Genomic DNA, 14,592 nt, shown 5'->3' with positions numbered 1-14,592 from the left:
GCATACCATTAATCTTAACTGTCAATAAAATCCATCTACCTATAACATCTTTAATCTCCTCCACAACTTGTATCTGTAAAGAACTATGAAACAAAATTATTACCCCATTCTTGTTATGAGCTGCAGAGGAACCGCAAACATGACCAACCCAGTTTCTATTTAGACTTTTAAAGTCCTGCTCTTTAAGATGTGTTTCTTGTACAAGAGCAACTTGACAATTCAATTTAGAGAGATGTTGGAGCACTCTTTGTTTCTTAACTGGATTACGTAAGCCCTTAACATTCCATGAGATAATACGAAGACTGGTCATTTAAATAATAGAAGACATTTAAATAACAGAATCTTACCGAAACCTAAGAGATAAACAACATATGAATCACAAAAGAAGGTAGAAGGGAAAATTATGAACATATATCTAAGTGAGGTTACATGTTGATACCAATCTTGCATTGTAAGGCATACAAAATAATAAAAGAAGAAAGAAAGGTAGAAAGAGAAGGAGAAAATACAAGAGAGAAAGAAAAAGAAAGAGGTAGCAAAAGCACCCCATTGATAAAAGAAAAAAAAAGATGACAAAAAGCCAAGAAGCTTCAGTCATAATTGTCTTAAAAAGAAGAAAAATATTTTGCATGGGAGAAAGGGAGGCGCAAGGAAAAAAAAAAGAGGCCAATCACCACCATACCCCCGAGGAACTACAATAATTGGATAACAAGAGGAAGGAGAGACGATGAAACAGAATAATTACATTACAATATGAACAACTGATGACGTGACTTACCAACAAGGGAAAGAAAACTATGATGTCGAGATATACAGGAATATAGACACAATCAGAAAGGGGATTTTCTCAACTTGAGATTTCAGCGGTTTCAATATCTGTAAAGAAGAAATAAATAATTTAAGAATTTCACATGAACCAATCAAGTCTTGCTAAGTTCCATTGCCTCCCCTTTGTGAATATATATAAACGGTTTCAGATCAGAGGGATTTTCAAAAGTAGTTGTTCTGTCCTTGAAGGTAACCTTAAAGAGACAAGGGTGAATAAGACCAAATCTAGCATTCATAGATCTTAAAGCTGGTCGGAGATCCAGAAATTCCTTCCTCCGTTTGGCTGTCGCCGTGGCCACATCCTGGCTAAAGAAACTCTTTTTGCCCGACCACAACATTTGTTTATGTTGTTTGGCGGCAGTTAAAACAGTCATTAAATCTGAGTATTGTAGAAAGAAGGCAATAATTCCTCCTGGTTTTGATATAGAAGGGGGAGCAACACGATGAGCTCTCTGAATGTTGAGAACGGTAGTATTCTGTAGACCAACAATCTTTGGAATATGAGTTTGCAAGAATGTTATCAAATCTTGGCCTTCTGAGCCTTCTGGAATGCCATAAATGCGAAGATTGTTTCGTCGATTACGATTTTCCAAATCCTCTGTCTGCTTTTTGAGTAGTATGACTTCCTTAGTCAGATTGTCAACCTTAGTAGTAGTATCCTGTATGTCACTGATCCTCTGTTCCACCTCAGAAAGTCTAGACGTGACCATTTCTCTTCAATTCGCTGTAACGCAATATTTGTCTCCATAACAAAGGGCTTTATTAACTTAAGCTCATCCATAATGTCATCCAATGTGAGAGGCAATAGAGACTTAGTTGGAGATAAAGGGTCTTTTTTAACTCTTTTGTGGCCTTCGGAGTCTTTACGACCGTTAGAATTAGAAACAGAGGATACAGATATTTTTGAAGTGTGAGGAGCTTCCATTTCAGCAACACAGTGTATATTTAATATAGTAGTTTAGTTGATGTTACTGCAACGTCGATTAGGTCACCTCAGTGGACAAAAATTGAAAATTATATTAGAAAATCCTGAATAAAATGTCAATAATACCTTCAAAAATGACATCCAAGAGTGTCAAAAAAGTGTTAAGTTCTCCACGTTAGTTAAAATAACCAAAAGATAAAAAAGAAAACATTTTTAAGCAAATGAAAAAAGAATCCTCTCAAAATGGTGGCCACATTCTTGTCAGAAAGGGAGCAGCAGGTTGAAAAGTTTAAACTCTGTAAAATACCAGAGTTTAAAAAAACTAAAAAACTCACCATACTGCTCCCTGCACGTTCCAACATCAAAGGCTGGGGAAAAAAAAGGCGTTGGCCGTCAAAAATGGCTCCTTCTGAAATGAAACGTCCTTCGCAGCTCTGGAGCGTCGTTACCGAGCGGCCATCTTTGCTGCTCCGGTGAGCGATCTCAACCCTGGTAGTCTTGATAACTATTCCATCACTATACGCTAGACATAGGCCACAAGTAAGGCAACGAGGGGGCCTTGGGGTTAAGGCCCCCTCCCTAGTTCATAGCCCAAAGTAAACATTTCCAATCTGCCACATACAGATTAAAAAGGTACTTTTGATATCATTATTGGCAATGCCTGGCCTTTCTCTCTCTCTACGAGAGAGGGGCAGGCAGCCAGGTACAGTACAGCAACACAAACAGAAGGATGTGCGTGTGGCGCTCTAAGAATGGCACAGATTGCCAAGTTTACCTTTTAACAGCCCTTAGTACTAAAGTAGGTGGAGCTGGAAGGCTGTCAGAACCATCATGCTGATATAATGCAGGCCTGGGTGTTTCCATCCGCAGCCCAGACAGGCGCTGTGTGTCACGTCAATCTTCCTAGCAAATTTAACCCTATCTTTTATCACAGTGTAGACACACACGTCCATATTTATCATACTTTCATCCAGTGCAATGCAGCAAGCCACCTTGCTGCCCGCATAAAAAGGAAAGGGCAAGAATGTGCCGTATTTAACATTATACAGCGCATTCCTGTCCTTTCCCAGCACTTGCGCACTTTAGGCTGCCTAGCACCAAAGCAGGCACTCTTACGTCATGGTGCAAGGGTGATTGCATTGTAGGCATGATTGTTTTTGTGCAGGAAGGAGCACCATCCTACACAAAAACAATCATCAGAGGCCTTTTCCTCTTTCTACCTGTGCTGCAGACTGCAAGAAGCAGCACATGTAAAAAAGAGGAAAAAAATCGGGGAGAAATAAAAATATTTCTCCTCAGTACAACTTTACCTGGGGATGCATAGCATTCTGATGCATTCTGACCTCTACCACTAATGGTAAATCTAGGAAAGCACTATAATCCATGGGTGGGTGTGTGGGAACACCCACGCTCCACCCACAGAATGCCCAATGCTTAATTTGTGAAAGTAAAGGTTCTGGTGTCCCAGGCTTTGCTCAGAAGCTGGCAGCCTGTGCAATTAAATGTTGGTGTGCCACATACCATGTTGGTAGTCTCCATATTTTACCAGACAAACCTGACCTCTCTCTCTCATTTCTCACAGGTCCATGCTTTGTCCCTTCATGACGGTTTTGCTATCTTCCGATCTGTATGTTTTTATCTCTATTGCACTAGGGAACTAGCTGGTGCCCAAAAATAAGTGACGGTGCCCCCCAATCTGCAACCACCGCCTCAAATTAAGCACTGGAAATGTCTCCTGGGGCAGAGTAATGCCAGGCCGTGATTTGCACTGTCTAGCGTTACTCTAGATTTATCATACCATGCAGGTCCACACAAGGTGGTTTGATAAATATGACTTCAGTGTTGTGTGCCACGCCTGCGACCCCTTGCGTAGCACAAAGGTAACTCAACACTTTCATAAATCTGGCCCAAAATTCTGCATTACCATGAGGCAATCCTGCTGCCATTTCTCATAACTTTTCCACACCTGCCCTGATTGCGTGGCCTGGTGCAGTGGCATAACAAAGGCCCCTGCAGTCCCCCTGCGCTGCGCTCCAGGGGGCCCCTCTGCACAGTACACTGTGCACAGGTGGCAGGCCCCTGACTGGGTCATGGGTGGAGGGGTCTCCCTACAGGTAGTTTGCAGGGGGGCCCCTAATTTTCGTTATGCCACTGGCCTGACGTCCACAGCTCCCTCAGTTCCTGAACTGAAAATGCAGTTGTCTAGCACGGACAAAGTTATCCAAACTTAAAGAGTCCCTGGATCAGCAAGGCGGCTTGCCCTGCATCAGAGATTGTTTTTTTTTTTTTTTTTTTTTTTTTTGTCCTCATACACCTCTTGCCTTCAAACCACTCAATAGCGCCCTTATGATGTTCACCAAACGCAGACTTAGCTACGGCCAGGGAGAACCAAGCTCTCTCACTTAGACACTGAAATCAGTGTCCAAAATACGAGAGTAACTAAGTTCTTAATCATAGGACGCATGAAAGAAATACGCAACCCATTAAACAAAAGTGTCTTTCCATTCCCATAGACATGACCAAATCATCAAAGCGTTAAGCCAGTCCATATAGGAAGGAGCAGAGGAAGCCATCCACTTCTTGCAAATTTCTCTCCTAGCCAATAGTATTGCATAATAAAAAAAAAATGTACGTCACTCTTAGTTGATTCTTCCCCTTCCTGTACCAAAAAGATAACTAAAGACAAAGTTAAATAGATTTCTCGTCGAAAGATAGCTGAAAGAGCTATGCATACTTCCCTCCAAAAAGAAAACACCATTGGGCAGTCAAAAAAACATATGAATATCAGAAGCCCCTGACAATCCACATTTCGCACACAACACATCCTCGCCTCTCCTCATCTTAGAAATCCTATCAGGTGAGAAAAAGGCCCTGTGCAACGTAAAAAGTGATTCCTCCTCAAAGAAGCCAATTTAACAATTTTGAACACCCTTCGCATTGACACTTCCCACCAACTCTGGACCTGCCCCCGAGGAAACTGGTCCTTCCATAGATCTTCTGGTAAGCTAAAGTCACCCTCTGAAACATCCAACATTCCCCAATACCATTTGGAAACCTTTTGTACTTGGGCATGAGTCCTTACCAAACCATCTTCTAGATGATTTGCATGGCCCAAAGTAATGGCGGGCTCGCAAGACCAATCCTTTATCTGGACATATTTCCATCTTGAAAGAGATCCCTCTGTTATTTCTGTAAGTTCCTCCCAAGACAACAGGGTCCCTGCCTTGATCAGATCCCCCCACACTTTGACTCCAGCTCTCTGTACTGTAAAGGCCGAGCCAATACATCTGTTAAACATTCGGGAGTGCCTGGGGAATCCCAAACTGGAGCGCCCAGACTATAATATGGAATCTTTGCCACTCGACGCACCTCAAACCAAACTTTAGCAGCATCTTGAAGTATTCTCAATGTAACTTTTTTGAAGAATTTGGGATGCCCGAACTTATATAGAAAGTATCTTGCGCCCCCCTATTCTGTAGCCACCATACAGTTAAACATTGTACCCACAACTGACCAATCTGGAGAAGCAAACAGCATCCTAGTGTTATTTAAGTGAAATGTCCAAGCATAATACTGGACATCCGGGAAAGTCAAACCCCCCTTCTCTCTTTTCCTAAGCAACTTCTTCCAAGCTATCCTAGGGCTCTTGTGTGCCCATATAAAGGAGGTTATTTTCTGTTGACATAGAGCCAACCATTTTTTATCGAAAAATAACGGAATAGAATTAAAGAGAAAGTTCAGCTTAGGCAATATTATAATTTTAACCAAATTCAACCTCCCAATAACTGTAAGCGGCAAATGTAACCAACCAAGCATTAACTTGTTACACTCAGCTATAACTGACCTAATATTTACTACAGGTATTTGTTTCAGATCGTGAACAAAGGACAATCATAAATACCTCATACAAGTCGTGGTATGTTGATTTATACCTTTCATGTTCCAAACCATTATTTCAGTTTTATCCGGATTAATACAATAGCCTGAAGCCTTCCCAAATTCTTCCGTAATAGCCAACAAAGCAGGCATCGTTATACGTAGATCGGAAGTGTAAATAAGAAGATCATCAGAAAACACAGCTACTTTCTTCTCCCAGCCCTTGCTCCTAAATGGGGAAATTCTCAAATGCTGCCTAATTCTCCTTGCCAAAGGCTCTATGTACAGATTAAATAACAAAGGAGAAAGAGGACAGCCCTGTCTGGTACCCCTTGTAATCTTAAAGGGGTCAGTTAAAGTATCGTTAACCAACAACCTAGCCTCAGGTACCTGATATGTAGATCGAATTACATGACAGAATTTATGCCCCAAAATTACAACCGTCCAAAACTCTATATAGATATTTCCAGTTCACTCTATCAAAAGCTTTCTTTGCATTAACCGCTATAACTGCTAAGGGATCCTGGAAGGTAGTAGCTAAGTCAATGGCCCCCATCAAATTAAATGTCTGCTTGTGTAGAAACCTATTTCTAATAAACCCCCTCTGGTCCGGATGGACCAAATCGTTCACCACCCTACTCAATCTATTCGCCAATATCTGTGCAAAGAGCTTATAGTCACTATTTAACAAGGAAATAGGTCTATAAGAATCACACTTCGATGGGGGTTTGCCAGGCTTTAAAATAAGCGAGATAGTGGCCCCATACCATGAGGCCGGTACATCAGCTCGACCCTCAAAAATTTCCGAGAACAATTGAAGAAAAAAGGGGATTATAGAATCCCCCAATGCTTTATAAAACTCCACAGGAATTCCATCTGGGCCTGAGGCCTTACCATTTTTACTCTCTTTTAACACTGCTCTTATCTCCCCCTCTGTGATAGGTCTAGCCAAAACGCTCTGTTTACTCTGCAACAAATGGGGAGTCGTATCACTTCCCAACCATGCACCAATCGTCTCCTCACTTACCTCCCTCTCCTCAGTATAGAGATCTGAGAAAAACGTATAAAAGAGCGCCCGTATATCCACTGGAGATGCAACACTAACCCCTGTCTGAGGATCCACCAATTCCTTAACTCAATTACGCCCCTGATCCTTTTTACACTTCCAAGCTAGTAATTTCCCCGTATTTTCTCCATATTCAAAGTGGATTTGCTCTCTTGCCTCCCATCGCTTGGTAATCCTAGTTTGTAAAAAAGATTCCAACTGCAACTTTAACTGAGAGATCTTATTCTCCAAATTTGTTCAATTTCCACCTTTATCGTAGTAAATATTATATAAAGCTATTTGTTGTTCTAGAGCTTCCACTTCCTCTCTGTACTTCTTATTCCTATAACTCATAAGACTTATGATTCTTCCCCTTACCACTGCCTTAAAGGTGTCCCATATTACTGCTTCTGATGCTGTCCCTTGATTCACCCTAAAAAAAAACTCAACCTCCTTCCGAAGAGTACAAATAATCTCCTCCTCCATTAAGAGAGACCGATCAAAAGTCCATCTACCCCCCCGCAAGAGGACAACTCAAACTTAAGATCACTGCAGCGTGATCTGATAAATGGGCAGGTGAGTAGACTATAGACTCTACCAAATGACATATAGCGTGGTCCACTAAAAAATAGTCAATCCGTGATAAATGACCATATTTATGATTATAAAATGTGAATTCCTGCTTTTGCCCTGCTCTCTGCCTCCACAAATCGCACAAGCTAAAGTCCTTCATCATTAACTTTAAATATTGCTGGGACTTTGGAGTAGCCACTGACCTAGATTTTGCTGACCTGTCAAGCCTACTATCGAGAATCACATTAAAGTCGCCCATCATAATAACTGGGTCTGAAAAACTCAAGAGATGGGAAAAAACTATCCTAAGGGGTTCCAAATCGTCGCAGTTGGGACCATAGTATCCTACCAATGTAAATGCCCTACCACCCATCTGCAATCTAAGTATAATCCATCTCCCTAACTTATTCGTTAACACCTTAGATAGGGAAACATTCAGCTGACACTTGACCAAAATTGCCACTCCCTTTTTATTAAAGTTGTGCTCAGTGGTAACAAAATCCCCTACCCATCTCAAAACAGCACTCTCCTCTTTAGTCAAATGTGTTTCCTGTAAAACTATAATATGGGCTGGAGAGTCCCTAAGAAATTGCAGCACTCTCCTCACCCTAGCTCGTACACGCAGCCCATTGACATTCCATGACATCAATTTCACTAGATCCTTCCTGCCTCCCTGGACCCCCTGGCTCTTATCCAGGTGAAAACAAATCTGAAGTGTATGAGGTTTATTTAGTTTTTTTGCCCACATGCCTACCCCTTAGCACACCCCCCACAAACCTCCCTAATGTGCCCCTCTCCACCCTCCCTGGGAGAACCCCCACCACCATTGATAGGCCCTTAGGCCCCTTTTGAGACACATTGAGCTCCCCAACTTCCTCAGACAGTCTTCCCCTTCCTTATAGTTTCTATAAGATCCTCCGCCGCAACTGGATCCCTGATGTTAAACATTTTGTTATTAAACATCACGCGCAGGTTAGCTGGAAATTTGAACCGGGCCTCCGCACCCAAGTTTTTGAGTTTCTCCAAACGTTTTCCTAGCTCCCATTGCCTATTCAATGTTGTCCTAAAGAGGTCAGACCTGATTTCAAATTTAATACCCCCAGTCTCCAGGGAACCAAGATCTAACGCCTTTCCAAGAATGTTTTCTTTCAATGAATAAGTATGATAATTTGCCAAAATCCTTTATGGTTTCTTGATGTTCAGGTTCCTCCTGAAAGGGTCACGATGCACTCTCTGAATATCGTTGAGAATCTGATCCTCTGTCTCATCCAAAGGAATAACCTTTTTAACCAGTGAGACTATATAACGCTTCAGATCCGGACCCTCCACTCCCTCTGGGACATTCAATATTCTAAGATTATTCCTTCTTGAATTGTTCTCAAAATTTTCCAACTTTCTTGTAAGTCCCGTTCCGTTTCTTTTAACTGCTGAATCTCTTCCTTATTCTTTCTCAGATCCTCCCTCATGGACTCTACTGAGTCTTCAAGTGCCTGTGTTCGCAAAGCCAAAAGGTCTATTTTTTTCTCCAGAGACTCACAGTCTAATCTTATTTCAGCTTGATTTGTCTCTGAGGTTAAGAACCCCTTTTTTATGTTTTCGGTCAGTGAAACAAACATAGTTTCCAAAGAACTGGGCTCTAATAAAGAGCTTCGCGGTAGACATCCGAGCACCTGTGAGGTTACAGCAATTTCTGCTCGTACCAGATAATGCAGAGTTTCCTGTGCCACAAAAATGCCATCCCTGCCCTCATTCGCCTCCTGAGCACTGGGATGTAAATCTGAGGGTTGGTTAGGAGGTAAATCTACAGCAGAATTAGGTGCAGAGCCCCCTCGGTAACCTTGTCCTTATTCATTGTTAAATCAGAAGTGTTTGACACAATCAGGAGAGCTTTAAAATATGTCCCCAGAGAGGGGGTAACCCTGATACTAGTCCTAACAGACTTCTGTTTTAGTTTTGTTGTTTTGTTTTTTTTACATTACAATCCTCCTCCTCTCTCCTCCAAACATCTCCTCGTTTATTTCCCAATTTTTGTGCCCCCGTGTTGCCCTTATGTGCATACAAAGATTTAATCTTACTTTTGGCTGAAAGACTCCTAGCTGGTAAAGGGGAAGAGATATAAGCCCCAACATCATGAGCCGATTTACTTGAATGTCGATCCGGGTCCCGAGGCTCAGCACACTCCAGCATTGGCAGCAATGGTAGTTCCCGAGGGATTGCAGGGCAGCTGGTGATAGTGCTGCCTCTGCCTCCAATCGCCCGGAAGGAAACGCGAGCCGCTGCTCGGCGGCTTCTTCGGAGCTCCAGGGCGGCTCTGCTCCAACCTGCCACCCCGGACTCCTCTCTGGCATGTGAGTGTCTCCCTGCGCTCATACGCCACCAGCGCGCGATGAACAAATCAACGGATCCCTCGGAGGTAGCGGAGCCCAGGTGCGCATCTCACGTGCGCGCGCTCACTGCCGCCTGCCATGTTCCCCCCTCCTCGATGATCCAACCGATGTCTCTCTGCATCAGAGATCGTTGTTTATTTTCCAGTTTACAGAAAATGAAAGGTGCGCTGCCACGCACACAAAAGGTAACCTCTTGCACATTCATCCAATCCCAGGGATTGCTAAACGAGAAAATCGGACTGACAGTGGAAATGTCAGTTCTGTTTTTCATTTCTCTCATCTAGCGCTTACCACAGATATATTTTGAAGAGAAAGAAACGCGTGTTTGTTTCTTGCTGGATAAGTCAAACCTAGCAAAGAGCCTACATTACACCTATTGCTTCATTAATTACATTTAGCTAGGGTTGTCTCTCCTTTAATTTCTCTATCTATATACAGGGAGTGCAGAATTATTAGGCAAGTTGTATTTTTGAGGATTAATTTTATTATTGAACAACAACCATGTTCTCAATGAACCCAAAAAACTCATTAATATCAAAACTGAATATTTTTGGAAGTAGTTTTTAGTTTGTTTTTAGTTTTAGCTATGTTAGGGGGATATCTGTGTGTGCAGGTGACTATCACTGTGCATAATTATTAGGCAACTTAACAAAAAAAAATATATACCCATTTCAATTATTTATCATTACCAGTGAAACCAATATAACATCTCAACATTCACAAATAAACATTTCTGACATTCAAAAACAAAACAAAAACAAATCAGTGACCAATATAGCCACCTTTCTTTGCAAGGACACTCAAAAGCCTGCCATCCATGGATTCTGTCAGTGTTTTGATCTGTTCACCATCAACATTGCGTGCAGCAGCAACCACAGCCTCCCAGACACTGTTCAGAGAGGTGTACTGTTTTCCCTCCTTGTAAATCTCACATTTGATGATGGACCACAGGTTCTCAATGGGGTTCAGATCAGGTGAACAAGGAGGCCATGTCATTAGATTTCCTTCTTTTATACCCTTTCTTGCCAGCCACGCTGTGGAGTACTTGGACGCGTGTGATGGAGCATTGTCCTGCATGAAAATCATGTTTTTCTTGAAGGATGCAGACTTCTTCCTGTACCTCTGCTTGAAGAAGGTGTCTTCCAGGAACTGGCAGTAGGACTGGGAGTTGAGCTTGACTCCATCCTCAACCCGAAAAGGCCCCACAAGCTCATCTTTGATGATACCAGCCCAAACCAGTACTCCACCTCCACCTTGCTGGCGTCTGAGTCGGACTGGAGCTCTCTGCCCTTTACCAATCCAGCCACGGGCCCATCCATCTGGCCCATCAAGACTCACTCTCATTTCATCAGTCCATAAAACCTTAGAAAAATCAGTCTTGAGATATTTCTTGGCCCAGTCTTGATGTTTCAGCTTGTGTGTCTTGTTCAGTGGTGGTCGTCTTTCAGCCTTTCTTACCTTGGCCATGTCTCTGAGTATTGCACACCTTGTGCTTTTGGGCACTCCAGTGATGTTGCAGCTCTGAAATATGGCCAAACTGGTGGCAAGTGGCATCGTGGCAGCTGCACGCTTGACTTTTCTCAGTTCATGGGCAGTTATTTTGCGCCTTGGTTTTTCCACACGCTTCTTGCGACCCTGTTGACTATTTTGAATGAAACGCTTGATTGTTCGATGATCACGCTTAAGAAGCTTTGCAATTTTAAGAGTGCTGCATCCCTCTGCAAGATATCTCACTATTTTTGACTTTTCTGAGCCTGTCAAGTCCTTCTTTTGACCCATTTTGCCAAAGGAAAGGAAGTTGCCTAATAATTATGCACACCTGATAGAGGGTGTTGATGTCATTAGACCACACCCCTTCTCATTACAGAGATGCACATCACCTAATATGCTTAATTGGTAGTAGGCTTTCGAGCCTATACAGCTTGGAGTAAGACAACATGCATAAAGAGGATGATGTGGTCAAAATACTCATTTGCCTAATAATTCTGCACTCCCTGTAGCGTTGAAATCTTGGGTGTTACTCCCACAGAGATTTTCACAATTATTTTTAGGGAATAACAAATATGGCACATTGCTTCAAAAAGCTCTTCGTGTCAAATTAACTACCAAAGCAACAACTGAAGAAACGTGGTGCTCGAGAAGCATCACCGGGGCTGGCCTGACATGTGGGGTCACTGGATTACTTGGTATGATTCCGGCCTCTTTTCTGTCTCTTGCACCCATTCGCACTACAGTGCCTTTCCTCTGGTTTCCTGTCTCCCTGAATCCCTCCCACATGCCTTATCCCAGTGTCTCCCCTCCCTCTTTGCTCTTTTACTTGTCTACACGGTGTCTTCTTTATCATACTGTTTGCACTCTCCAGAGTATGGTGTCTCTCCCTTCCCTCTCATATTTCCTCTTCCCAAAGCACTTATGTAGTTTTCCACCTTCTTTTACCTATTCCTTCCCTTGTTATTATTAAGGCATTCTGCCCTTTCTCCTTTCTCCATATGCCCTATTCTTTATTGTATATCCTCTCTCCAGATTTGCACTTCCCATCCTCTCCTCCCCGCTACAGTTCTCTCTTCTGTGCCACTAAATGTCCACCCTCCATTTTCAGGCACCTTTCTCCTCTCATTCACTTCTGGCCCTCTTACCTGTATCGACCTACTCTATTATCAATAAATTACAATCTGCTTTGTATGTGCCCTGTGTTCCACCTCTACATCCTCTGGGTCACTCTCTCCAGGGATCCATCCCATGACAGCCTCCTACTGTTTCCTGTCTGTCGTTCTTCTCGTATGAACGTCTCACTCTGATTTTTTCCTGTCTCTTCTCTGTCCTTTTCCTATATCACCGGCTTCCCTCTCCAATATTTCCAACCCATATTACCCTCTTCCCTTTGCAGTGTCACACTGTCAACGCTACCGGGAAAGTTCAGACTTGCTTGGCAAAAACAGAAATTGTTTTTTTTTCATAGGGAAAATATGCTGGAAAATGCACCATTTGCCCATTATTAAAAAAACTTAAAGTGATCCTGATTGCTCGAGATGGGTGAGGTGGGGTGTAAGGCAGGTGTGCTTGCTCACTATACTCTTTCCACTTGCAATGTGGGGTACAGACGTGTGCCCTGCCACTTTCAAAGTTCACCAGCCGCGACTGGCTCCAAGAACATTGAGCAATGCAAGGACGGTTAGGTGCAAACCAATGGGTGGCAGCAGCAAAGATCACACCAGCTCAACTAACACGGGGAGTAGATTAGGTACTAATACTTTGGGAGTAAACATTCTACAATGGCTATTTTTCCATAATCCATTGAGACATTTGTGGCATTTGTACTTGGCCCACACACTTGTTTTAGCTTCCAAGGCCTGCTCCTGTAAATCAGCAAACTCTTGCAGAATGGGCACGAGAGACTCAGCATTCGGAGACACATACAAAATTACCTCAAAGTTTAGAGACAAAGCAGCAATTTTAGAAGCACGGTGAGCAAAAGTGCTATGTTTAGACACCTCGTATTGAGTGGATGGGTGAGCAGCATACTTCACTGCAACGTTTAGGTGTGATTAGACAGAATCAAGCAAACCTTTTACACAGGACCCATTTTTGGTCAGGATTCCCCTGGCATGAGAAACCCTCGCTGCACCCAAGAAGTGCAAAGCCGTGAGCTATCTCATGTGAATACCTTAATTCAGTAAAGAGGGGAAGGGTTTTCTGACTGGCTAGAATTCCTAACAATTGTGTGGTACCTTTTCTCGTGCATAATTATAGTGAATTTGGACATAGAAATTTGTTTTTTTATCAATGGCGAAAATATTTTGCCAGTGGAATGGCCACTTCCTCTATAGCTGGGGCCATCAAACTGGGGGGCGGGCCACCCTAGGGGTGCCTCAAGTGATCCCGGGGGGTGCACTAAACTCTGGTCAAAGGAGTCATTACACAAATAATAGTGTTTTGTTTTAAGCAGAAACATGTTATTGCATTTTTAAAAAGGTAACAGTACTTAACTGTAATGTTTAAATACATCTAGACATATTTAAACATTGCCATCTTTATAAAAAATCCTGAAGGGGGGGCGCAGCATTAAAAGGTTTGGAGACCACTGCCCTACAGTCTATTCAACTTTGAGGGTACTTTCATACCATTCCCATCTAGATGGTGTATTACTCAAGCCCTTGACAGAAATACTTATGCAACCGTGGTCAAGGGAGGAATGTGTGTGTGTGAACAAGGACTTAGATCCTGATTACAAGTGTGTCGATGTTTTCCAGCACATGCAAAAAACCCTGTTTATGAAGGGTCGGGAATATCGAGTTGTATTTGCCTCACCTGATAATTACCTGATGCCTTAAATATCTCACTTTTTGTTATAGTTCTGCAGGTCGAGCCTGTCAGAGTTTAACAGGGGAGAAGTGTATAGTATTTAGGGCCAGATGTAGGAAAATCCAATTTTGCAACTTGCAAATTGCGAGTCTGACCAACTCGCAATTTGCAAGTCGCAAAATCGGATGCAGAATGGTGTCTCAGACACCGTCTGCGACTCGCTATGGGGTCGCAAAGACCCACCTCATCAATATTTATGAGGTGGGTCGCATTTTGCGACCCCATAGCAAGTCCCTGCACTCACAGGGATGGTGGCCTGCTGTAGTCAGCAGAGCTCCATGTCTGTGACTGCTTTATAAATAAAGCAGTTTTTTTTTTTCATTTTGCAGCCCGTTTTCTTTAAAGGAAAACGAGTTGCAAAATGAAAAATAAACCAAAACCATTTGGTTTCGTTTTTTTTCAGAGCAGGCAGTGGTCCATAGGACCACTGCCTGCTCTGAAAAAATATTTTTGCCGACATTCACAAAGGGTTACCGAATGAGGGGCAAAGGGTTGCGAATGAGTTACCACCAGTGTGACACTGGTGGTAACTGCGAGTTGGTTTGCGACCGCATTCGCGGTCACAAAGCAATTCTGAATTGCGATGCGAGTCGCAA

The 14,592-nt window shown here is 42.8% G+C and overlaps 1 long non-coding RNA gene across 2 annotated transcripts in view; it reads right to left on the bottom strand.

Moving 5' to 3' along the window:
• Nucleotides 1–14,592, bottom strand: part of LOC138284905 (uncharacterized) — a 234,963-nt gene that overhangs the window by 96,977 nt on the left and 123,394 nt on the right. For both annotated transcript variants that reach the window (XR_011201471.1, XR_011201472.1), the window contains exon 3: nt 779–876. This is a non-coding gene — a long non-coding RNA (uncharacterized lncRNA). The remainder of the gene's footprint in view (nt 1–778; nt 877–14,592) is intronic.

This window comes from Pleurodeles waltl, chromosome 1_1 (assembly GCF_031143425.1).
Source record: "Pleurodeles waltl isolate 20211129_DDA chromosome 1_1, aPleWal1.hap1.20221129, whole genome shotgun sequence".
NCBI classification, from domain to species: domain Eukaryota; kingdom Metazoa; phylum Chordata; class Amphibia; order Caudata; family Salamandridae; genus Pleurodeles; species Pleurodeles waltl.
Note: the sequence above shows the minus strand (reverse complement) of the source record. Positions and strands in the feature narration are given on the sequence as shown.